Source organism: Oryctolagus cuniculus, chromosome 18, assembly GCF_964237555.1.
Source record: "Oryctolagus cuniculus chromosome 18, mOryCun1.1, whole genome shotgun sequence".
Classification (NCBI taxonomy): domain Eukaryota; kingdom Metazoa; phylum Chordata; class Mammalia; order Lagomorpha; family Leporidae; genus Oryctolagus; species Oryctolagus cuniculus.
The window spans coordinates 42,021,295-42,047,245 of record NC_091449.1 but is presented as its reverse complement, the minus strand read 5'-3'; the positions used below and the strand labels follow the sequence as shown (position 1 = coordinate 42,047,245).

Here is a 25,951-nt window from a genome sequence, read left to right as displayed (position 1 = left end):
GGACTTTTTAAAAAGAAGAGAGCCCAGAGCTGTGGCATAGCGGGTAAAGCCGCCGCCTGCAGTGCTGGCATCCCATATGGGCGCCTGTTAGAGCCCTGGCTGCTCCAGTTCCAGTCCAGCTCTCTGCTATGACATGGGAAAGCAGTAGAAGATGGGCCAAGTCCTTGGGCCCTTGCACCCAGGTGGGAGACCCAGAAGAAGCTCCTGGCTCCTGGCTTCAGATTGGCCCAGCTCCAGCTATTGCAGCCATCTGGGGAGTGAACCAGCAGATGGAAGACATCTCTCTCTTTCTCTCTTTCTCTCTCTCTCTCTCTCTCTCTCTGCCTCTGCCTCTCTGTAACTCTGCCTTTCAAATAAATAAATCAATCTTTAAATAAATAAATAAATAAATAAATAAATAGGAAATAGAATAATGTAGCAAGAGGCAAATGAACGATTTAGAACAGAAAGTGTACATGGTGGCTTGAGGTTCTTAGCAGCCTACAGGTCCCATGAGATGTCCCAGACACGGTGTTTGGGGAGAGGAAGTTAGATAAGAGCTCAACATTTCCTCTTCTTTGAAAGAGGGAGCAGATTCGGCAGATTTGTCGTGGGGAAGCTGGAACAATTTTCTTCTGATTGTTTCAGTTTGTTTCCATGAAACAAAGAGGTAGGTCATAAGCTAAGAAAGTAAGAGGGAGGGTATTGAACATTTGAGGAGAAAAAGGTATAGAATGTATAATTTGGATAACCTGATTTTCTATCAAAACCCTACTACTCCAAGGTATATCGCCTTCAACAATTAAATTAACCTCTCTGACCCCCAGTTTCTTCGTCCGTAAGTCAGGGATAATGACACTTTCATCACAAGGTTAATCCAGCACCTCAGGGTGATTTTTATTTGGCTTCAGTTTCTTTTCTATAGAAGTAATCATCCTGGACCTTTCTCAATGGTATTCTGAAACCAACTATCACATGAGTTTATATTCAATAAGTATACACACGCCAGAAGAGATGATAGGAAAAAGGCTCAAGGGCACACCTTCCAACAGCTGTTCTAGGATTTAGGTTGATGCAAAAGATTCTACAACCAGAAAAAAAAAGTAAATTATAGTAAAGAGAGCACACATACTGCAAATGCTGGATCTGCTCCTGGGTAAACCACTGGCTTGCTGCCTGCACATGGATAGCATTAAACCTTTCTATGCAGGTATTTCCAATCTGTAAAATGAAATCCTAGGACTTCAGCATCAGGTTCTTTCCAGTTCCAAATTTTTGGGTGCATGCAAATTATTCCTTTTATACATAGCTACACCTTGCCTACATAAAGTATGGCTTTAGAATGTTTGTATACATGAAGGTACTCCACAAAGTTATGGGAAAATAGAATTTAAAAAATGATTTTAGTGTAAAAATAATTTTAGTGTAAAAAATTTTGAAATCTCATTTTTATGCATTTTTTTAAATTTATTTGACAGATAGAGTTATAGACAGTGAGAGAGACAGAGAGAAAGGTCTTCCTTCTGTTGGTTCACTCCCCAAATGGCCACTATCTCCAGGAGCCAGGATCCTCTTCCTAGTCTTCTATGCGGGTGCAGGGGCCCAAGCACTCGGGCCATCCTCCACTGCCCTCCCAGGCCACAGTAGAGAGCTGGACTGGAAGAGGAGCAACTGGGACTAGAACCGGCACCTATATGGGATGCCAGCGCCGCAGGTGGAGGATTAACCAAGTGAACCATGGCACTGGCCCAGTTTTTCCTTTTTTAAAAAAGATTTATTTATTTGAAAGTCAGAGCCACACACACACACAGAGAGAGAGAGAGAGAGAGAGAGTGAGGTGTTCTATCCGCTGGTTCACTCCCCACTGACAGCAATGATTTGAGCCGCGCCAATCCAAAGCCAGGAGCCAGGAGCTTCTTCCGCGTCTTCCGGGGCCAAAGGACTTGGGCCATCTTCCACTGCCCTCCCAGGCCACAGCAGAGAGCTGGATCAGAAGTGGTGCAGCCAGGGTTCTAACCAGCACCCACATGGGACACCAGCACCACAGGCAGCAGCCTCACCCGCTACACCACAGCACCAGCCCCTGCATAGTTTTTTCATAATATATAATTCCCATGAACTTTTTTTGAGACATATTTATTTGTTTGAAAGAGTGATAGAGTGAGAGCAAGAGAAAGAGACCTTCCATCCACTTTTTCACTCTCCAAAGAGCCACAACAGCAGGGGTTATTCCAGGCTGTAGCCATGAGCCGGAGCTCCATATGGGTCTCGCACATAAGTGACAGCTGCTGCTTTCCAAGGATCATTAACAGGCAGCTGAATCAGAAGGCAAATGGCAGGGATTCAAACCAGAGCTCTGATACGGAATGCCAACATTGCAGCTGGCAGCTTAGCTCACAGCACCACAATGCTGGCCTCTCCATGAACTTTTTGAATATTCCTTTATGCTTGGGTTTTTTTTTTGCAAAAAAATAAACTGAACTTTTAATTCTATTTTCTTTTTTTTTACTTTTATTTAGTAAATATAAATTTCCAAAGTACAGTGTATGGGTTATAATGGCTTCCCCCCCATAACTTCCCTCCCACTCGCACCCCTCCCATCTCCCGCTCCCTCTCCCATTCAATTCACATCAAGATTCATTTTCAATTCTCTTTACATACAGAAGATCGATTTAGTATATATTAAGTAAAGATTTCAACAGTTTGCACCACACAGAAACACAAAGTATAAAGTACTGTTTCAGTACTAGTTATAGCATTACTTCACACTGACAACACATTAAGGACAGACCCCACATGAGGAGTAAGTACACAGTGACTCCTGTTGTTGACTTAACAATTTGACACTCTTGTTTATGGCGTCAGTAATTTCCCTAGGCTCTAGTCATGAGTTGCCAAGGCTATGGAAGCCTTTTGAGTTCGCCAACTTCGATCTTATTCCAACAGGGTCATAGTCAAAGTGGAAGTTCTCTCCTCTCTTCAGAGATAGGTACCTCCTTCTTTGATGGCCCCATTCTTTCCACTGGGATCTCACTCACAGAGATCTTTCATTTAGGTGTTTTTTGTTTTTTTGTTTTTTGTTTTTTTTGCCAGAGTGTCTTGGCTTTCCAGGCCTAAAATACTCTCATGGGCTCTTCAGCCAGATCCAAATGCCTTAAGGGCTGATTCTGAGGCCAGAGTGCTATTTAGGACATCTGCCATTCTATGAGTCTGCTGTGTATCCCGCTTCCCATGTTGGATCATTCTCTCCCTTTTTTATTCTATCAGTTAGTATTAGCAGACACTAATCTTGTTTGTGTGATCCCTTTGACTCTTAGACCTATCAGTGTGATCAATTGTGAACTGAAATTGATCACTTGGACTAGTGAGATGGCATTGGTACATGCCACCTTGATGGGATTGTATTGGAATCCCCTGGCACGTTTCTAACTCTACCATTTGGGGAAAGTCCGATTGAGCATGTCCCAAATTGTACATCTCCTCCCTCTCTTATTCCCACTCTTATATTTAACAGGGATCACTTTTCAGTTAAATTTAAACACCTAAGAATAATTGTGTGTTAATTACAGAGTTCAACCAATAGTACTAGAATAAAAAAAAAATACTAAAAGGGATAAAGTATTACATTGTACATCAACAGTCAGGACAAGAGCTGATCAAGTCACTGTTTCTTATAGTGTCCATTTCACTTCAACAGGTTTCCCCTTTGGTGCTCAGTTAGTTGTCGCCAATCAGGGAGAACATATGATAATTTTCTATTTTCTACAAGCTTTTTGAAGTACCCTAACCCAACCCTCTTTCTTTAAATACTGATGTCACAGTCTCTGCCTGAGTATATTTAATATTTATAGTAAGTCTTTAACATGTTAATAAGTTAAATTTTTAGTGGGTGTACTCTTTGTATTACTATACATAGAAAATTATATCAAGCTATTATATTCTAAATAAACATTATAAGGTTTTAGCAGAATATTCAAACATACTTTTGTGTGAAAGTCTTAAAATAAATGTATAACCTTTAAGACTCAGTATTCAGGGACCAGCATTGTGGTGTAGCAGGTAAAGCCTCCACTTGTGACGCTGGCATCCCATATGGGTGCTGGTTCATGTCCTGGCTCCTCTACTTCCATCTCCCTGCTAATAGCCTGGGAAAAGCAGCAGAATATGTCCCAAGCATTTGGTCCCCTGCCACCCACAAGGGAGCTCTGGATGAAGCTCCCAGCTCCTGGCTCCCGGCTTTGGCCTGGCCCATCCCCAGTCCTTGCAGCCATTTGGGGAGTGAACCAGTAGATAGGATCTCTCTCTCTCTTTCTCTCTCTCTCTTTCTATATCTCCTTCTCTCTCTCTCTGTAACTCTGCCTTTCAAACAAATAAATAAATATTTAAAAAAAAGAATCAGCATTCAATTTGACTTAATGAAGACAGGTGAAAAATATGACTTTTACCATGTAGGTTAATTTTGTGAAAAATTATCTTCCAATAATAAAGTCACAGATTAGGAAACATGAATACTTAAAAATTTTAATGGAATAGCAATGTTTAGAATCACACATTTTTAGTTATTTGATGAGTCTCGGTTCCAGTAAACCCAGTGATAAGATGAACATGACTGCGTCACTTAGCAGAGGTTCCAATGTGGAGACTTGGATGAGCTATTTCCCATTCCCCTTCAATTGCTCCTGTAACCATCAACACAACATTGCTTTCATTTAAGCCATCATCCTAAATCTCTCAGACCATAGATGAATTAAAAACTGGGTTGACATTATACTTAGTGAAGTAAGCCAGTCCCAAAAAGACAGATACCATATGTTTTCCCTGATCTGTGGTAACTAATAGAGTGCCTAAAATGTAATGTACTGAAGTAAAATGAACATTTTGAGATTCGATGACTGCTTTTAGCCCTTGTCTCTACTGTTGAAGAACAGTGGTTTTTCTCTTCATACTATTTGTTGAACTCTGTACTTAGTGTAGGGTTAATGTTATGAATGTAAAGTAAACTGAAAATAGATCTTTGTAAAAATTAAGGGTGGGAATAGGAGAGGGAGGAGGAAGAAGGGGAGGAGTGTGGGCAGGAGGGAGGGTAGGGTGCGAAGTATCACTATGTTCCTAAATCTGTATATATGAAATACATGAGGCCGGCGCCATGGCTCAATAGACTAATCCTCTGCCTTGCGGCGCCGGCACACCAGGTTCTAATCCCAGTCGGGGCGCCGGATTCTGTCCCGGTTGCCCCTCTTCCAGGCCAGCTCTCTGCTGTGGCCAGGGAGTGCAGTGGAGGATGGCCCAAGTGCTTGGGCCCTGCACCCATATGGGAGACCAGGAGAAGCACCTGGCTCCTGGTTTCGGATCAGCGCAATGCGCCAGCCGCGACAGCCATTGGAGGGTGAACCAACGGCAAAAAGGAAGACCTTTCTCTCTGTCTCTCTCTCTCACTGTCCACTCTGCCTGTCAAAAAAAAAAAGAAAAAAGAAAAAAAGAAAGAAAGATCACTAGGCTAATCCTCCGCCTAGCGGCGCCGGCACACCGGGTTCTAGTCCCGGTCGGGGCGCCGGATTCTGTCCCGGTTGCCCCTCTTCCAGGCCAGCCCTCTGCTGTGGCCAGGGAGTGCAGTGGAGGATGGCCCAGGTGCTTGGGCCCTGCACCCCATGGGAGACCAGGAAAAGCACCTGGCTCCTGGCTCCTGCCATCGGATCAGCGCGGTGCGCCGGCCGCAGCGCGCCGGCCGCGGCGGCCATTGGAGGGTGAACCAACGGCAAAAGGAAGACCTTTCTCTCTGTCTCTCTCTCTCTCACTGTCCACTCTGCCTGTCACAAAAAAAAAAAAAAAAAAAAAAAAAAAAAGAAAGAAAGAAATACATGAAACTTGTATACCTTGAATAAATTCTTTAAAAATTAATTAATTTAAAACTGGGTTGATATTCCCATTACAGAGAATTCCCAGGCTCTGTTATCTCCTATCCATCACCCTTTGGTGTGTCTGAAAATTCAACTGGCACTCTTCTTTTTTTATTTTTTTAAAGTGTTTTGAGACCATTTTCTTTTCTTTTCTTTTCCTTTTTTTTTTTAAGATTTATTTGAAAGTCATAGTTATGGGTCAGCACTGTGGCATAGCAGGTAAAGCAGTGCCAGCATCCTATATGGGCACCAGTTTGAGTCCTGGCTGCTCCACTTCCGATCCAGCTCTCTGCTATGGCCTGGGAAAGCAGTAGAAGATGGCCCAACTCCTTGAGCCCCTGCACCTACATGGGAGACCTGGAAGAAGTTCCTGGCTCCTGGCTTCGGATTGGCGCAGCTCCAGCCGTTGTGGCATCTGGGGAGTGAACCAGTGGATGGAAGACCTCTCTGTCTCTCTGCCTCTCCTCTCTCTGTGTAACTCTGACTTCCAAAATAAATAAATCTTTAAAAAAAAAAAGTCATAGTTACACAGAGAGAGAAGGAGAAGCAGAGAGAGAGAGAGAGAGAGAGAGAGGTCTTCCATCTGCTGGTTCACTCCCCAAATGGCTGCAACAGCTGGAGCTGTGCCAATCTGATGCCAGGAGCCAGAAGCTTCTTCCGGGTCTCCCATATAGATGCAGGGGCCCAAGGACTTGAGCCATCTTCTATTGCTTTCCCAGGCCATAGCAGAGAGCTGGATCAGAGGTGGAGCAGCCGGGACTTGAACCAGCACCTATATGGGATGCCGGTACTGTAGGCAGCAGCTTTACCCCCTCCGCCACAGCAACTGCCCCAACTGGCACTCCTCTTATAGTCAAGTTACTAGATGAAGTGAGTAAAAATGCAGGATGCTTATTTAACTTTTAATTTCAAATACATTGCAAAATAGTTATTTCATATAAGCATGTTCCCAATAGTGCATGGGACGTAGTTACATTCAAAAATTACTTATTATTTATCTGAGAATCATCCTGCTTTGTATCTGACAACCCACAACCATAGCCCACCCTACCATTTGCTAGAATCCAGGAAGTGCCCTGAGATTCTAGGAGTGGGGGGGACGCTGATAGTTTCTGATTTTTAGAAAGTGTTTATTAGGGGCCCAAAATAGCAAGGTTTTTTGATTGCTTAATTCAGCATGATTTTTTAATTAATCAAAATGAAACGATGAACTATTTTGTGTTTGTTTGACAATTCCTGCATTCATTAAGACTTAAGGTCCTTTATTTTGCCAAGCTCTTGCCAAAGCAATGTGGAAATAGTGGTGAACAAAATGGGATGTCTTCCTCGTGGAGGCTCAGCTAACACAGAAAAGGCATGCAATATTAGTGTCAGAAATGCACAAGAACCAAGAGGTGCAGGGAAGAGAATTACCAGGTTTCAGAAGAGAGTAAACAAAGGGAACCGACTTCATCTAGGAGTGTAGTTGGAGTATAGAGAAGTTAGAGAAGGTCTCTCAGAGTCTGAGCCCCAAAGTTTGAGTAGATGTGTGCCAGAAGCACTGAGGGAAGAGTAGAGGAATCTTGGAGAAGGCCAGTGCAGGTAGACTATGGTGAAGTCACTGCACAAATGAATCACTAGAAACAAGTGGCGGCTCACACCTTGAATACGTGAATCAAATTATCACACTGTACCCCATAAATATAGCCAATTAAAAAATAATTTTAAAGCTTCTTGATAAACAGAAATAGGTGGGGGCCAGACCAAGGAGGGTCTTCTGAGTCATGTTACGGATTTGGGGTTTTAGTTTTAATGGTGTGAAGAAGCCCGTGGAGGCTTTTTAGCAGTGTGGCGACATGATCAAAACTGCCTCCTTACACCAGTGCATCTGCCTGCAGTGTGGAAATGAAAGAGTATAACTGCAGAGAACAGGCCGCTGGAGAAGAGGAAGCACAAAATGAGCGTGTCTGAAACTAAGGGAGTGACAGTGAGATACGGACGGGATTTGTCACTGAATAGAGGCAGGGAGTGAAGACGTGAGACGTCAAAGGTGAGTTGGTAACAGTGTGGTACTGTGGGCAGGAAGAAATGTCACTTCCAAAGAAGGACATTGTTAGAGTAGGTCAGGCTGACCAAGGAGCAGTCTAATTTTGACTTTGTTGAGTTTGAAACCTGTATATCACATTTACCCTTCTACCTGGCCCCTTGTATCGCATCCATGTGAACCTGCAAATGAAAAGACTGGAGTCATTAGCATTAAATTGTGGGACCACAGTGTTCTGTATTCAGAGATGTTTACTTTCATAGTCCAAATACAAATGAAGAGGAAATGTTAATTATCCAGGCCAGAGCCTAAAGAGTTCTGGTCAAGTAATGACCCATAACTGGAACCAATTAAACCCTGAGATTTGGGAGATGGGCTGGTAGTATTGCTCACCAGGTACAAACAAATCCTAGCACTGATGAAATCTGTCCCCACTAAGTAAAAAAAAAAAAAAATTCAGATAAGAAAAATCTTTTTTTTCTTCATATACCATTTATTGATTTCCTTCTTGACAATTTGACAGACAAGATACAAACAAAAAGATGCTTTTGGAACTGACTTCATTTTAAGAACAGAAAACGACAATCTGGCTGACTGGCTGAAACTACTCGTTAAGAAAGGAAATGAATTTTCCACCCCATTCTTAGCATTTTCCATTAAGCTAACTGTATGAACATTTACATATATTGTTCAATATTATGGAGCTAATTTTATTCTACATAGGAAAGTTTTATTCTACATAGGAAAGTTTTACTGAAAAAGAAAAGATAGCAAAATTATCTTACGTTTCTCCCTTCACATATATCCTGAGATAGAATGATAACCCCATCTAGAGTTTATCATAGGAAATTGTTGAACAGAAGGGAACTATATGAAAATGATTCCACTGGATAAAAATGCTTGAAAAATGTTCCAAGGATACATTTACATGATTTCTAGACTTGTTTTCCGTGTGGGATGAGTATGAGTAGTATGGTATAAATGCATCTTATTAATAAATTAAATATTTATGTATGTGGATATAGTTATAGATATTTGGGCAGAGCTTTGTGAAAAGATGAAATTCACAATACATTTCTCACTTTTTAACATACTTAAACAGCACAGTAATGCATTTTTAAAAGATTTATTTATTTATTTATTTTGAAAGAGTCCCAGAGAGAGAGAGAGGGAGAGACAGAGACAGAGAGATAGAAAGAGATCTTCCATCTGCTGGTTCACTCCCCAGATAGCTGCAATGGCCAGCACTGGGCCAGGCCAAAACCAAGAGGCAGGAGCTTCATCCATGTCTCCCATGTGGGTGGGAGGGACGGACCCAAACACTTGGGCCATCTTCCGCTGATATTCCCAGGCCATTGGCCGGGAGCTGGATTGGAAATGGAGCAGCTGGGACACAAACCATTGCTCACATGGGATGCAGCTTTATCCACTACACCACAACACCAGCTCCAGTGCACATTTTTTTGAAAAGATTTTATTTTTACTTATTTGGAAGTCAATGTGACAAGAGAGAGAGAGAGAGAGAGAGAGAGAGAGAGAATGTTTCTGTATACTGGCTCACTCCCCCAAATAGCCACAGTGGTCAGAGTTGGATCAGGAGCCAGGACCTCCATACAGGTCTCCCACATAGAGGTCCAAGTGTTTGGTCCATCATCCACTGCTTTCTCAAAGCGCATTAGCAGGGAGCTAGATTGGCAGTGGATCAGCCAGGTCTCAAACTGGCACTCTAATATGGAATGCGGTGTAGCAAGTGGTGGCTTAACCTGCTACACCACAATGCCACCCCCACCTTAATGACATAAATGTATATTGTGCCATTTTCACATCAACATCCCACACAGAAACATTTAAAATCATTAAAAGGGGGCAGATGTTAGCCTAGTGGTTAAGTTGTCTGCATCCCAAATCAGAATGCCTGGTTCAGTACCCAGCTCCACTCTTGACTTCAGTTTCCTGCTAATGCGCACTCTGGGATACAGTGCCGATGGCTCAAGTGATTGAGTTCCTGCCACCCACACAGGAAACCTGGATTGGGTTCGTGGCAACTAACTGCCCTCAGCTGGGGTGGGGTCTATTGGGGGCACTTAAGGGGAGTGAACCAGTGGATGGAGTGCTCTGTCTTCCTCTCTCTTTCCAATCTCTGCCTATAAAATAAGTTTTAAAAAGAAAAAAAAAAACACATTAAAAGTAAATTTTCTAATATCTTCATTGAGAGTATGTGTTCAACCTGTTCTTTGAAATAAAGCATCAACCATCACTGCAATTCCGAGAACTAAGCTGTTAAGAGTCTGTGGTGACGAGCATGGGCTCCTTGCGGGTTGCTGACAGTATAGACTGCTACAAATGGCTCATTGTACTTCTGAGCCATGCTAATGATCCATGCCTAATGGATCATGAAGAGCATCTTGAAGCCTCCTTTTCCCTGAACATCGTCAACTCCCAAGACCTTGTCAAACAGCACCAGTGGTTGCCATGAGGAGATCCCCCAAGCATCCCTCCCCCAAAGCAACCTTTCAAAAACAGGCAGCAAAATTCAAGGAGGATTCAACAGTGCACATCTGAGCTTTAAAAAAAATTAAACTTGAAATTGTTCTTGAGAAATTGGCATTTTGCAGTGGAAAGAGTAAACTACTACTCTGTGGGAGTTCCACTTTTAGCCAACTAAAATAAAATGGTAGGTAATGGTGACAGAACACTTAGTGACATGCAGCAAAAAGTGCTTTACATGTGTTGCCTCTTTTAAATTTTGTGACTTTCCTATAAGTTGCATTATCATTCTCATTTTATAGATGAAGTCCTTAGAAAAGCCAACAGACCTCCTAAGGAGACATTCTTCATTTAGGAAGGGGCAAACAGGGATTCAAACCTAGGTCTCTCAGGTTGTATGCTATGAGCTACAAGTACCTTTAAGGTCCTCTTGTGCCATCATACAGAAATCTGTGAACTCCGAAAATTTTCCAGACATCCAGTGGAAATCATATATTTACTCGTTAAGAAATTCCCAAAAGAGAAAACTTAGAGTTGAAAGAATTGGGTTTAGGGGTCAGCGCCATGGCTCACTTGGTTAATCCTTCGCCTGCAATGCCTGCATCCCATATGGGCGCCAGTTCTAGCCCCGGCTGCTCCTCTTCCAGTCCAGCTCTCTGCTATGGCCGGAGAAAGCAGTGGAGGATGGCCCAAGTGCTTGGCCGCCTGCAACCGCATGGGAGACCAGGAAGAGGCACCTGGCTCCTGGCTTCGGATCTGCGCAGTTCCGGCCATAGCGGTCATTTAGGGGATGAACCAATGGAAGGAAGACCTTTCTCTCTGTCTCTCTCTCACTGTCTATAACTCTGCCTGTCAAATAAATTAAAAAAAAAAAGTCACTATAAAAAAAAAAAGAAAGAATTGGGTTTACATCCCTGCTCTGTCATCTGTGTCCTGTGTGACTTTGGGAAAATTACGTAGCGCTTCAATGTGGCTATGATAAATTCATTGAGATAACTGACATCATACACACACACACACATACACACACACTTTTTTCAGATAAACATACTGGTTAAGAACAACCCTAGAGGCAGGTGTTTGGCCTAGCAGTTAGGCTGCTCCTTAGGATGGCTGCATCCCATATAGAAGTACCTGAGTTTAATGTCCACCTCCAGCTCCTATATCCAGCTTCCTGCTAATTCAGACCCTGGGAGGTAGTGGTGGTATCTCAGGTAATTGGGCTCCAATGCAATTGGAGACCTGGATCAATTCCAAACTCCAAACTTCAACCTGGTCTAGCTTGCTCTCATTCTTGCTCACTCTCTCACTCTCTCTCTCTCTCCCATGAATAAATTTTAAAAGTGGTTTTTAATCATAAAAATCCAACTCTGGGTGTGACTATATCCAAACATTGTTAACTCCTTTGTTCAGAGAGTTAAAAAACAAACAAACAAAAAAAAAAAAAAAAACTGCAGTGCTAAATCTCATTCAATCCACTCTAGGTTACAAGATTACATAAGCCAGGTTTTGGGAACTATACTGATAGGAGTTTATTGTGTGGTTGTCTTAGAAGGGTCCTGGGTCCAGACGATGCCCCCATGTATGAAAGCAAACTCTTTCAAGTGAAACGATTTTTTACCACCAGCTGTCCTGGGAAGAGGTATTTCTAGGACAACAGAAGAGGAGTCGGAAGATTCCCCTTTTGACAAGGGAGACCATAGCCCTTTCCTTAGTCTAAGGATCCAGAGCACTTCATCTAGTGTTGGGTACTCTTAGCCACCGTGACACGGCTCCAAAAAGAAGAAAGGAATCAGTCTAGGGGGAAGATCTACGGTGATACCATATCTGTGAAGTACTGCATGTTTTACTTCTTTTCCTGGTATCAACCTTCAGTAAAATCTCTTCTATGACCTAGAACAAAGTTCAGCAAACATTCTGTGTAAAGGGTCAAATAGTAAATATTTCAGACTTTGTGAGCCTTGCTGTCTCTGTTGCAACATTGTAGTATTTGTTGGCTGTGCCCCAATAAAACTTTATATACACTAAAATTTTAATTTGATTTTCATACATGATGAAATTTTATTTCAAACATTTAAAAATGTAACATCCATTCTTTACTTATGCTATAAACAACACTGGCAGTAGGGAGGAAAGGAGCTGGTGTTGTGGCACAGTGGATTTGACCACCATGTGCAATGCTGGCATCCCCTAGGAGCACCTCTCCCTCTCTCTGCCTCTGTAACACTCTGCCTTTCAAACAAATTTTTAAAAATTTGGGGAGCGGATGTTGTGGTTTAACAGGTTAAGCCACTGCCTGCAGTGTTGGCATCCCTTAGGGGTACCGATTCAAGTCCCGGCTGTAGCTCCCTGCTAATATACCTAGGAAAGCAATGGACTATGCCCCAAGAGCTTGTGTACCCACGTGGGAAACCTGGATGAAGCTCCCGGCTCCTGGCTTTGGCCTGGCCCCGCCTCAGCTGTTTGCAGCCATTTAGGGAGTAAACCAGCTGATGGAAGATATTTCTTTCCTCTCTCTCTCTCTCTCTCTCTCTCTCTGTAGAAATAAAATAAATATTTAAAAATAAATAAATAAATCTTTTTTAAAAAATCTGGGCGGTAGGAGTGAGTGGCAAGTAAGATAGCCCCATTCCTTATCAAAGTACCTGCTTTGATTCCCAGCTCCAGCTCCTGACTCCAGCTTCCTGCTAATGCAGACCATAGGAAGTAGCAGTGATGGCCCAAGTTGATGAGTCCCTGTCACCCGTAAGGGAGTTCCAGGCTGCTGGTTTCTGTCTCTCTCCTTCCCTCCATCCATCCATCCATGCTTCAAATAAACAAATTAAAAAATTAAAACAAGTAACAGACAATACATGAACCATGAGTTGGATTTTCTCAACTCCTGTTCTAGGAAATTGAAGATAAAATCATGTCCTTCTAGGAAATATATCCTCCTCTGAGGACTTGAAGATGGAAACTCACTGCAACAGTTACCGTCGGAAGATAGCTATATTCCACTGAATTTCAGAATGTCAACAGAACGCAATAATATCCTTTAAATTTCTGGAAATTGATTATTATAGATGTGAAGCACCAGTCATATGCCTGGTACACAGAACACGCTCTGATGACACCTGATTCCTCCCTCCCTCCCTTCCTGCCTACTTGCCTGCCTGCCTGCATTATTCCTTTCTTCCTCTGTCTTCCTCCCTTTCTTTCTTCCTTTTTTTCTTTTACTGATTTTAGCTTCATAAACTCATTGTGACTGTATTCAATTCATATCTGAAATTTGGGGATTTTTCCTAAGTCTGACTAATAGAAAAATAGAAAAGTCAAATCTTGCATTATTTAAAATAAAATACACAGTTATTACAAGTTCAGTAATTGTTACTTTTGAGAGAACAAATTTTTCAAGTTTTATAGTCAAGGGACAAAAACAAAATTAGAGAACATACAAAAAGATTCTCTGATGGTGGTCTTTACCACACACCCCCCATGTAAAAATTTTCCCCTTTGTCTCCACATTCTGCACATGCCCGTGTGTATGTGTACATAGTCATGTGTGCCTTTCTCCAACCTTTACTTTTACGCACACTTTGAAATAAAAACTTTCATTAAATTCATTCATCTTTTGGATTAGCCAAAGGAGAGCTTTGTAGACATTAATGTAGCATAAAAAATCAATACATCACAATTAGGAAAAAAAGGCTATTGGAAAGCCTCCTGGCTTTTATTTTATTTTATTTTCCCTCAGACACATTCAGTGTGTTTGAACGGAGAATAATGTTGCTGTTCATTCCATCAGCCAGAATTCTTGAACCAACGAAGCCAATGGACACTAATGAAAAGACATTTTTCATGTCCGTTACATTTGACTCAACACCAAGTTGCTTAATGAATTACATTTGGGTTTCACCTTAGAGTTGATTAAATATTTAACATTTGGAACAAAAATACAGCTGCATTTGGTAGGTTAAGGGTGAGCCACAAAATTGTTTCTTGAAACCAATTCTAAAAGTACATTATAGGTAACGCTTTTAAAAATGATCTAACCCAGTAAACCAGTATTTCAGGTGAGAAAACTGAAGTCCAGACACTCAGGTGGCATGTTCTGGGTCATCCAGGTAGATTTTGATCTGCCACTGATTTTAGCCACAAACTCCTTTCAGTTGTCACTCCTTTTGAGAAGCAGAAAATGTTGTTTATTTTAGGATGGTGAAATCCTAGTTTTCATAGATTGCCCCTCTTTTTGAACAGGTATAGGCTTTGTACCTGACTTCAGGGTGCACATATTTCTGTCAACTCCATATCAGGTTTCTGCTTTAAAAGAAAGATGTGGATTTTAGTGCCTGCCCATGGGTAGCACAGGGGTAAGTCTCAACATGTCTGAGTGCAGGATTTATTCTTGAAGTTGCCAGCTCCAGTTAGTTGCAAATGTAAAAGACACCAGTTTCAAAAATAACAGCATATTGCAATGAAACCATAAAATATGTTTATTATGCTCCTTCTCTGAGGACAATTGACCACACTAGAAAAAGTAGATTGATAAGATGTAATGGCTTTTTTTAACTTAAATGTGATTTGGGAAAATTAATACTAGGTTCTGATTTAAAAGCTGTTTAGGATAATGAAATTGTAAAGCTATTTCCATTATTTTGACCCAATTAATTAACTTGATAGCATTATTGAGGTATAATTGATATGATAAATGCACATATTTAAGGGACATGGTCTGACTAGTGTTGATACTTGCATATGCTCATAAAACCATCATCACAGTGAAGACAATAAACATTTCCATGCAAATCAGGTAGACAGCAGGGATAACTTCTGTTGGATAGCACAGTAGGGTGACTAGCTTACAACATCATATTATCTATTTCAAAATTATTAGAAAAGAGGAATACAAAGGTTCCTAACACAAAGAAGTGATAAATGTTTGAGGAGCTAAAAATGCTAATTACCCTGACTTGATCATAAACATGTAAAATGCATGATTGAATTATCACACTAGTTTCCATAAATATTATGTGTCTTTAAAAATTTTTTAAGACAGTAAACATTTTCATGATGTCCAAAAGTTTCCTATTACCTCTTAGTAACCCACCCCCTCTCCAACTCTGTCCCCTGCCAACCATTAATCTGCTTTTTTGTTTGCTCTTAATTTGCTCTGTTCTACTGGTTGCCAAATGAACTTTTATTGAAATATTTTCCTTTGCAGTTCTCACCTAGGTGGGCATTCAATTATACCACAGCTGATTTCATCTGTGAAGCCATGAGGGTGGTAGCCATCAACATTGCAGCCCCCAGAATAGGCAGTCCCCAGGCTTTCTTTAACGGTTCCAGAAAGTACTCCCACTAAAGGACAGTGCTACATCTGTCAGACAATGTTGACAATCTCATCAGAAGTGACTACTTCATGAACGACATTTGGCATGGTGATTAAGATGCTTCTTGAAATGCCTGTATCCCATATCAGTGGCCTAGAGTCCTGGTTCTGCCTCCAATTCCAGCTTCTTGCTAATGTGCATCCTGAGGGTCAGCAGGTAGTAGCTCAAGTACTTGGGTCCCTGCCATATGCAAGGTCCAGACTGAATGCCAGTTTTCTGATTTCAACCTGGCCAAACCCTGGCTGTGTGGTCATTTGGGGACTGGGCTAGAAAATAGATATCTCTAGCTCACTCACTCTCTCCCCCCTCTCTATCTCTATCTCTCTCACTACCTTTAAATAAAAATAAATACTTTTTTAAAAAAGATTTTATTTATTTATTTATTTGAAAGGCAGAGTTACAGAGAGAAAGTGGCAGCAAGAGAGCGAGCGAGTGAGAGAGAGGTCTTCCATCAGCCGGTTCACTCCCCACACTCTTATGGGATGCTGGCGTCCTGGGCGGCACCTTTATCTGTTATGCCACAGCACCGACCCCTAAATACATTTTTTTTTTTTTTTTGGACAGGCAGAGTGGACAGTGAGAGAGAGAGAGACAGAGAGAAAGGTCTTTTGCCGTTGGTTCACCCTCCAATGGCTGCTGCGGCCGGCGCACTGCGCTGATCCAATGGCAGGAGCCAGGTACTTATCCTGGTCTCCCATGGGGTGCAGGGCCCAAGCACTTGGGCCATCCTCCACTGCACTCCCTGGCCACAGCAGAGAGCTGGCCTGGAAGAGGGGCAACCGGGACAGAATCCGGCGCCCCGACTGGGACTAGAACCTGGTGTGCCGGCGCCGCTAGGCGGAGGATTAACCTATTAAGCCACGGCGCCGGCCCCCTAAATACATTTTTAAAAAGTAGTTCCCTGGCCGGCGCCGCGGCTCACTAGGCTAATCCTCCACCTAGCGGCGCCGGCGCACCGGGTTCTAGTCCCGGTCGGGGCGCCGGATTCTGTCCCGGTTGCCCCTCTTCCAGGCCAGCCCTCTGCTGTGGCCAGGGAGTGCAGTGGAGGATGGCCCAAGTGCTTGGGCCCTGCACCCCATGGGAGACCAGGAAAAGCACCTGGCTCCTGGCTCCTGCCATCGGATCGGTGTGGTGCGCCGGCCGCAGCGCGCCGGCCGCGGCGGCCATTGGAGGGTGAACCAACGGCAAAGGAAGACCTTTCTCTCTGTCTCTCTCTCTCACTGTCCACTCTGCCTGTCAAAAAAAAAAAAAAAAAAAAAAAAAAAAAAAAAAAAAAAGTAGTTCCCTGGGAGGCACTGTGGTGCAGTAGGTTAATCCCCGACCTGACGGGCCTGCATTCCAGATGGGCACCAGTTCTAGTCCCAGCTGCTCCACTTCTGATCCAGCTCTCTGCCATGGCCCAGGGAAGCAGTAGAAGATGTCCCAAGCACTTTGGGCCCCTGCACTCACATGGGAGACCTGGAAGAAGCTCCTGGCTCCTGGCTTCAGATCAGCTCAGCTCCCGCCATTGCAGCCATTTGGGAAGAGAACCCGTGGATGGAACACTTTTCTCTCTGTCTCTCCCTCTCACTGTCTGTAACTCTACCTCTCAAATAAATAAATAAATAAATAAAATCTTTTAAAATAAAAAAGCAGCTCCCAAATTACCAACATTGACTTTTCCTTAAGGACTCTAATGACCAGGGCAGTGGTAGAGGGCACCACCTCAGCCTCGGCCTGTCTATTCTAAATGGTCAGTTCCATGGTAATCCTTACATATCTTTTTTGTTTGTTTGTTTGTTTGTTTTTGACAGGCAGAGTGGACAGTGACAGAGAGAGACAGAGAGAAAGATCTTCCTTTGCCATTGGTTCACTCTCCAATGGCTGCTGCGGCTGGCACACTGCGGCCGGCACACCGCGGCTGGCACACTGTGCTGATCCGAAGGCAGGAGCCAGGTGCTTATCCTGGTCTCCTATAGGGTGCAGGGCCCAAGCACTTGGGCCATCCTCCACTGCACTCCCGGGCCACAGCAGAGAGCTGGCCTGGAAGAGGGGCAACCGGGACAGAATCTGGCGCCCGACCGGAACTAGAACCCAGTGTGTCAGCGCCACAAGGCGGAGGATTAGCCTATTGAGCTGCGGCGCCGGTAATCCTTACATATCTTACAATCCTTACCTTGGTGATGTCCTCGTGAACCTTCCTTTGGAGATAGACCCAAGAGACTCATCTTAGCAACCAGAGCAGGCATGGTAATACCTCCCCAATCAGCACACCTAAGGTACCCAACTTCGCATTTCTTGGTATTGAACTAGGGCAACAAGGTGGAAGCGGGTGGTGTCGGACGATCCCAGATATGAGATGACTGAGGAAAGTTTCACCATGACTTCCTCTGAGCCACAAACTGAAACCTGCTTTTAACTTGTATTTTCTAGAAATGTATAAAAATGAAGTCATGTAGTATGTACTCTTTTGTGTCCAACTTCTGTCACTCAACATAAATGATTTTTAGATTCAGCCATGCTGTTGAACACGTCAATAGTCTATTCTCTTTTTTTTTTAATTTGCTGTAAGAATATAGTAAAATTAATTTAAAAGTGGACCACAGACCTAAATGCTAACCTATAAAACTTCTGAAAGAAACACAGAAAAGCCAGCAGCTCACTAAGCTACCAATTGTGGTGCTGGCATCCCATGTCAGAAACCTGGTTCAAGTCTCTGCTGCTCTGCCTCCAATCCAGCTTCCTGCTAACATACCTGGGAAAGCAGCAGATGATGGTCCAAGTGCTTGGTTACCTGACACCCTGGTTTCAGTTCAGCCTTGGTTGTTGCAGGCATTTGGGCAGTGAACCAGTGAATAGAAGAATTTCTTTCTCTCTCTCCCTCTCCCTCTCCCTCTCCCTCTCTCTCTGTCTTTCTCTTTCCCTCCCTCTCTCCTTCCTTCCCTCCCCCTCTCTCCATGTTACTCTGCCTTTCAAACAATAAATATCCTAAAATATATTTATATTTGAAAAAGGATAAAATCATAGTGGCCTTAGATTAGGATAAAATATCTTATACAGGACAACAAAACCACAAAGTATTTAAAAAGTCAATAAATTGAATTTCCTCAAACATAAAAACTTTTGCTCTTTGAAAAGCACTGTGAAGAAAATGAGAAGGCAAGCTACTGGCTGTGATAAAATATTCACATATATCTGACAAAGGATTTATAGTCAGGATGTAAAACGAACTCAACAAGAAATAAGGGGCCGACGCCGCGGCTCAACAGGCTAATCCTCCGCCTTGCGGCGCCAGCACACCGGGTTCTAGTCCCGGTCGGGGTGCCGGATTCTGTCCCGGTTGCCCCCCTTCCAGGCCAGCTCTCTGGTGAGGCCAGGGAGTGCAGTGGAGGATGGCCCAAGTGCTTGGGCCCTGCACCCACATGGGAGACCAGGAGAAGTACCTGGCTCCTGCCATCGGATCAGCGCGGTGCACCGGCCACAGCGCGCAGGCCGCGGCAGCCATTGGAGGGTGAACCAATGGCAAAGGAAGACCTTTCTCTCTGTCTCTCTCTCTCACTGTCCACTCTGCCTGTCCAAAAAAGAAAGAAAGAAAGAAACAAGAAATAAGGGACTGACACTAACCAGCTGATCCCATGCTGACAGCCTTCCCAGATACCCCTTCCTTATTTCCACCCCCTTCTTCCACTTGTCTGCTCTGAGACTGCCTGCCTGGATCTTACCTAGAACCTGCTCTCGATCTCTTCTGCTACAGGATTTTACTTACTCCTGATATCTGTGACCTGAGCCCATTTATCTCAAGGCTGACATTATCCTAACAGATTTCTCTGGTGTGACTACAGTCTACTGTGGATACATGATCTTGGTCCACATAAGATTCCATAGCAGTGTCCGTGGGCAATTCCCTGTAGGCTCAAGCTAAGCTCCTAGAAAGCATACTGCTTCAAGATGGACTAGGTTCCCTGTCTGCCCTTAAGGTTCTCTGCTCTTGGGTTGCTTCTTGACCTATATAACCATGCAGCCCAGAAGTGCAGGTACATTTATGCTCCCCATGCCTCAAGACAACCCACAACCAATGAGAGATGAGATCTGAGATGAAGGCTCCAGCATCCCTCCTTTCAGATAAAAATTCTGGGAGGCCTTCTGTAACATTCTCGGGGATCCCAAGAAGATTCAAACCTCCATCACCTTGTTAGCACTTGCATTGGATTTTTCTCCTCACTTTCATTCTAGCTTCCTGATGTCACTTCCCAAAGAAACTACCTGCCCAAGTTCATGTCTGAGCCTACTTCAGGGGACTCCAAACTACATGGCCCCTGACAAATGTCAGACTCGGTTCTAAGAACCAGCATGTATTTCCAAAAACAAACAAACACAAGGTCATATGTGTCATTCACCTTAATTCAGTTGAACTTCTGGGGAGGACAAAAAGGAGTTTGTGGATCCAGATGATGGGTCTGGAGAAAAAGTTAAAGAAGAGCATGAAAGAGAGGATAAGGATTTCATTTCTTTGTTTTTAATCAACTCTAATAAACACCATTCCATCCCCTTGAAAATCTGGTCCTTGCCAGTTGGTTCAGTGCAGATAAAAAGCTTTGGTTCTTGTCCTAGAAAATGAGACTATTTTGATCCAGTTGTAATCATAATAATGCAAACCATGGGTTTTAACTTGGGCATTCCCTGGGAAAACAGTCTGCCTCCTTGCAAACACTGTAAATCCAATATTACCAGTCTGCTGATTCATCCAGTATCCAAAATTGGAATGAGCTTTTCACAGATTTTCTGGATTTTTTTGTTTTACGATTTATTTTATTTATTTGAAAGGCAGAGATACGAGGAACAGAGAGAGACAGAGAGAGATCTTCCATCCACTGGTTCACTCACCAAAGGGTCACAACTGGCTAGGCCAGGTTGAAGCCAGGAGCCAGGAGTTTCATCCAGTTCTCCCATATGAGTAGAAGGTCCCAAAACACTTGGGCCATCCTCCCGTTGCTTTCCCCAGGGGCGTTAGTAGGGAGATGGATCAAAAGTGGAGCAGCTGGCACTCAAACCAGCACCCACATGGGATGACGGTGGCAGTTTAACCCACTGCACTAACAGAGCCAGCCCCCTGTTTTGTTTCATTTTTAGCACATTTATGGCTTTTTTTTTTTTTTTCAGAATTTGTAGTAGGTAAAGTGCACCATTTCTTGACTCTGCAGCAAGAACTCAAAAGAACATTTCATGAGAGTCTTAAAACTGTGGTTTCCTGAAGATGTTTTGTTCTGTTTTCATTCTCTTTTGCAAGATAAGAGTAGGCCTTTAATGGGGTAGGAAACACAAATCTAGGACAAATCTAATGCACTTTCCTGAGCTCCATTCAGACATCACCATCACTGTAAAACCTTCTAGAACCCACTCACCCAGAACTCTTTTCTCACTTTTTTTTTAGAATTTTTTTTTTTTATTTATTTGACAGGTAGAGTTACAGACAGTGAGAGAGACAGAGAGAAAGGTCTTCCTTTTGCCATTGGTTCACCCTCCAATGGCCACCGCGGCCGGCCGGCACACCGCGCTAATCCAATGGCAGGAGCCTCTTCTGAGACGGCTCTCTCCTGTGGCCTGGGAAAGCAGTGGAAGATGGCCCAAGTCCTTGGGCCCCTGAACCCATGTTGGAAGACCCAGAGAGGGTTCTTGGCTCCTGGCTTTGTATCGGCACAGGTCTGGTCATTGTGGCCATCTGGGGAGTGAACCAGCAGAAGGAAGACCTCCCTCTCAGTCTCTACCTCTCTCTGTAACTCTTTCAAATAAATTAAAATAAAAATAAATAAATTTTAAAAGACAAGTAAAGTAAATAAATTTAATATTTAAAAATAAAATGTGGAAAAAATAGTGCCTATCTCACAAAGCCATTCTGGTATTAAATGAGACAACATATGTGATACCACCACGCTACCACCACCACCCCGCCCCCGCTGGCAAAGTTTAAAGGATCTCTTCCTGAACACATGGCTGTCTTTCTCTCCATCTACTGATCTCTCCCTCTCTCTGTCTCTCTCTCTCTCATTCTCTCTTACACTCTCCATCTCCCTCTTTTCCTTCTTTGCCCCTTCCCTCCAGTCTGTCGGGTTTCCCCCAATAAACTCTTTCCCTTAAAAAAAAAAAAAAAAAGAACATGGTACAGTGCCTAATGTATAATTAGAAGTCAACCTAACATTGGCTATTACCATCATTATTATTAACTAGTCACATGTCCTTATGCAAGTTACTATTTGCAATATGCCTCACTTTTCCCTTCTATAAAATAGGTATAATGAGATTATTATAAGAATAAAGCAAGAGCGCATGAGGCATCATCCAGGATGGTGCCAAGGTGAGGAGGCCCTCTTATTGGTGTTTCATGGTGGAGTCTCAGGGAGTGTACCAAGTTTAACCATCGATAGTCAAGAAACACCACGTACTTTGAAGCAAGAAAGGTGGTAAGGTCTGGAGTGGTAGCCAGCTTTATTTATTGTCAAGGCCAGCACATTCATCAACTCTCCTCATTAAAATTTGCCAATTAATGAGCAGTGACATACCCCTTAGCAAAGGTCAGCAGCCACCCAAGCAAACTGATCAAAAATTCAAAGAGGTGCAGAGTTTGGGAAAAGTTCACTCTTCCCTTAATTAACGGATCTAATTACAATCCTGACATAACAAAATGCAAAATGCACTCTTCAAAAGACACCGAGTCAAAGGTTTAACAGCCCAGATAACCTCCTCCTTTGGTGCAGGCTGACCCAAATGTAGGGGAGGGCGAGGAGGGAATCTTAGCCTACAGTCAACAGGGTTGATGAAAGGGCTTTTCAAGAAATTAAAGCTTCCTAGCATTTCAGAATCCCAGAGCAACAAAGGAATTGAGAGGGAATAAAATCGCGCCCACACCCTGGGATCCGGGTGAACACAGAGCCAAGGCTTTCGCTAATCTCCTGTCTTAGCAGACGTCAAAGTATTTATTTGGTGACCTTTCCCGGCTGGTTGTGAACAGCACTTTAACATCCTAAAGCGTCGGGCTCTGTAATTGTTGCCTCATTTAGCTGAGACCTAAAAGTACAAGAGGAGAGCGCAGACAGGCACGGCTTCCATTGTTCCTGAGACTGCAGGTTCAGACTGTGGAACCAGGCGCCACCAACCTAAGGCTGGGTGAGACAAGGGCCCGGCCGACTTCCGCCTCCGCCATCGCGCCGGGGGAAGCCGCCATCTTGGGAGGCCGAACTCGGCGCCTTTCACGCGAGACTTCAAAAACTGAGACCTGCAGGGCTTGGATTCGTCATCGCGTGAAAGTCAGCGGAGGCAACGGTAGGAACCACTGAACCTGCTGCTCTGCAACCGGTTCGCGGGTGTTCAACAAGAGGCTTCCGCACCCACAAGGTCCCTCCAGGGGCGCGGCCTACTCACGACGCGAATGTCGAATTACTGAAGCCCAGAGGAAAGGGGCAGAGAGAATCCTGCAGGCCGCCCTCAGCGGCAGGCGGGGCATCTTCACGCACTTAATCCCTGACTTAGTCGGCAAGTGTCGATTGAGCGCCTTGCCCGTGTTGAGCGCTGTTCGTTCGGCGAGACGCACGCTTGAGAGTCCAGAGCGGACCCCATGGTCCCCCTCATGGAGCTCGCGTTCTAGCGGCGGCAGACAGAAAACCGACAAAGCAACACGCAAGGTGAAGACTTCTGCCGTCAGGGTTTGCAGAGACTTGAACTGCAGGAACGTGATAGTCCCTGGGTGACCACTGCGACGGGGATGACCTGGGACGCGCTCCCTGAGCGGCGCAAAGCTGTGGGCGAGGTGCAGTGCGGAGGGGAGATCCTGGAGGTCAGCGAGGAGGCCGAGGGAGCGAGGGGGCGGCTGTCGGGGAGCCGCAGGTCGCCGGTGGCCGGCACGGGACCTGGCACATCTGTGGTGGGGTGTTGGCGTGTTGTTGCAAGTGGAGAATTCGCCTGGAGCCCAGAGAGGAGGCGGCGGAATGTGGCCAGGTGAGAGATGGGGGTGGAGGCGTCGGTGACCACAGAGAACGTGACCCACGGGGCTGGCGCAAGAATTGACTAAATGGGGAAGGAGCCAGAGAACGAAGGAAACACCACTGCTGGGCTTTTTTGGCTTGAGCAGTGGACTGGGTGGGCAGAGAAAAATAGGCCTTGGGGAAAAAAGCGAAGATGAGGGTTAGGAGGAGTTCTTCTTGGCCAATGGATAGCCGGTTGGATACCCGCACGAGATGCCGACTGAGCGCTCGTATACAGAAATGCTTAAATCTGGGATTCTGCGAGGATGTGGGAGGTGAAGGCATCAGGCCGGGAGACACCGCCTCGGAGCTGTTAAAGGGGCCGGGCTTGGGGGAGGTCACCAGGGGAAAGGGAGGATGTTCCCAGGAGGAGCCGTGGGCGTTCTGCTCTCACGCACGGCAGTGCTTTGACAGCGCTTGACAATCACAGCAGAAGCGAGGCGACTCCCCGCGTCCCTGGACGCCGCGTGTTTGCAGTCGGTGCCTCTTCCCTGTAATCAAAAGGCCCTCAGAGGTGAGGCGCGAGGACTCGCCCTTCCTGTGATGTGCCGCAGAGTGAACCCCGGCCCCTCACTCAAGTCCTTCAAGTAGAAAAAGAAAAACATCAGTCAGCTTCCACGAACTGCGGAGCTCTGCTTACTGGGCACGCAAGGAAGAAAAAAGAATTCTCCGTGATCAGAGGCGCTCTTCCCTCCGAGCCCGGGACGAGGCTGCCCCCTGGTGTCCACGGACGCTCATGACCTACCCCGCAACCCAAAATCCATTTTTTCAAGTTGCAACCCACAGAGCTGCCTTTATTTCCTTTAAACTTTTTTTCCTGAAATAAGCACCATTTCCCAGAAATCAATCCCACGGGTCCCCATTAAAGGAACATAAAAAAACGAGGAAATGAGCTTTTCAGATGACTTTAATCACTACCACATCAAAAGGCAAGCTTTTATTTTTTTTCATTTATTTATTTATTTTCATTTTATTTGAAAGGCAGAGAGACCTTTTCAAGTGAAAAGGCTAGCTTTTAAAAAACACATCATGGGGCGGGCATTTGGTGCACGGTTAAACTGCCGCTTGAGATGCCCCATTACATACCAGAATGCCTGGGTTCAGGTCCCCCTGTTCCAACTCCCCATTCCTGTTTCCTGTTAATGTGCAGGTGACAGCTCAAGTACTTAGGTTCGGTTGGAGACTCAAGCTGAGTTTCTGACTCCTGGTGGCCTGGGGAGTGAAGCAAGTTTATCTCTTGTCTCTCTGCCTCTCAAATAAAATAAATAACTTTTTAATAAAAGAAATTTAAAACCCATCTTTCCCCATCACACAAGGACAATTTTAAAGCAGTACTGATGGCTTCACAGAATCAGAAAACTGGTGCTCCTTTAAGATACCCCAGACCAGGTTAGTGTTGTAATGGGAGTTTCCCAAAAACAGAACCCAAGGCAAGGAATGAATTACAGATGACATCAGAAGCAGGAGGAAAGCTGGAAAGGAGGAAAAGCCGGGGCTGGGCCAGTGAGCTGGAACTCAGTCCCACAGGCGAGCATGTCTGTGTTGGTCAGCTGACAGGCAGCAGTCTGGCCCTCATGTTGGCCAACACTCCTTGCCTGCTGGGGAGGGACCAGTCTCTGACACATTTGATCAGAGCTTGTCAGCAACTGATTGTCTTTCCATGGCTTTAGAAAAATATCCTGAGACAGAAAACCAGACAGAAACCACGGACACCTGCTGCAGGGAGGATGGGAGCAGAAGTAGGAACTGTCCCCCTCCTCGTGACTGAAAAAGATGGGTGGGAGGGACACGGCCTGGGTGTGGCGCACCTCTAAGTCTCCCAGGAAGCATCCCGTTGCATAATTTAGGGGAGGCTGGCTCTCTAGAGTACAGGCACCACATTTGCCATTTGCTGGCTGTGTAGCTGTGGCAAACTTCTCTTCCCTCTGAACCTTAATTTCTTCACACATAAAGTAATTATAATGGTTGCTATAATTAAGTGCTCTTCTAAATAATAAATGTGTTAATATATGTGAGGTGCCTGGTGCAAGGAAAGAAACCCATTAAGTTGTTATAGTATTGTTAATAAAATAATAATTATAAGAGTAATATCTCAATTGCCTCACTGGTCTCCAATTTTGGTTCACATCTATTGGCTCCATTCTGATCTTGTTCTTCCGTAATAGCTTCTATTCCTTCTTCCATCTTTCTTCCTAACAAATA

At 44.3% G+C, this 25,951-nt stretch overlaps 1 long non-coding RNA gene across 3 annotated transcripts in view; it reads right to left on the bottom strand.

Moving 5' to 3' along the window:
• LOC127491309 (uncharacterized) overlaps positions 1-23,096 on the bottom strand; it is a 188,665-nt gene extending 165,569 nt beyond the window's left edge. For all 3 annotated transcript variants that reach the window (XR_011383875.1, XR_011383874.1, XR_007919921.2), the window contains exons 1-3: positions 22,886-23,096; positions 20,132-20,191; positions 13,032-13,192 (exon numbers count right to left, since the gene is read on the bottom strand). This is a non-coding gene — a long non-coding RNA (uncharacterized lncRNA). The remainder of the gene's footprint in view (positions 1-13,031; positions 13,193-20,131; positions 20,192-22,885) is intronic.
• Between the last annotated feature and the right edge of the window lie 2,855 nt (positions 23,097-25,951).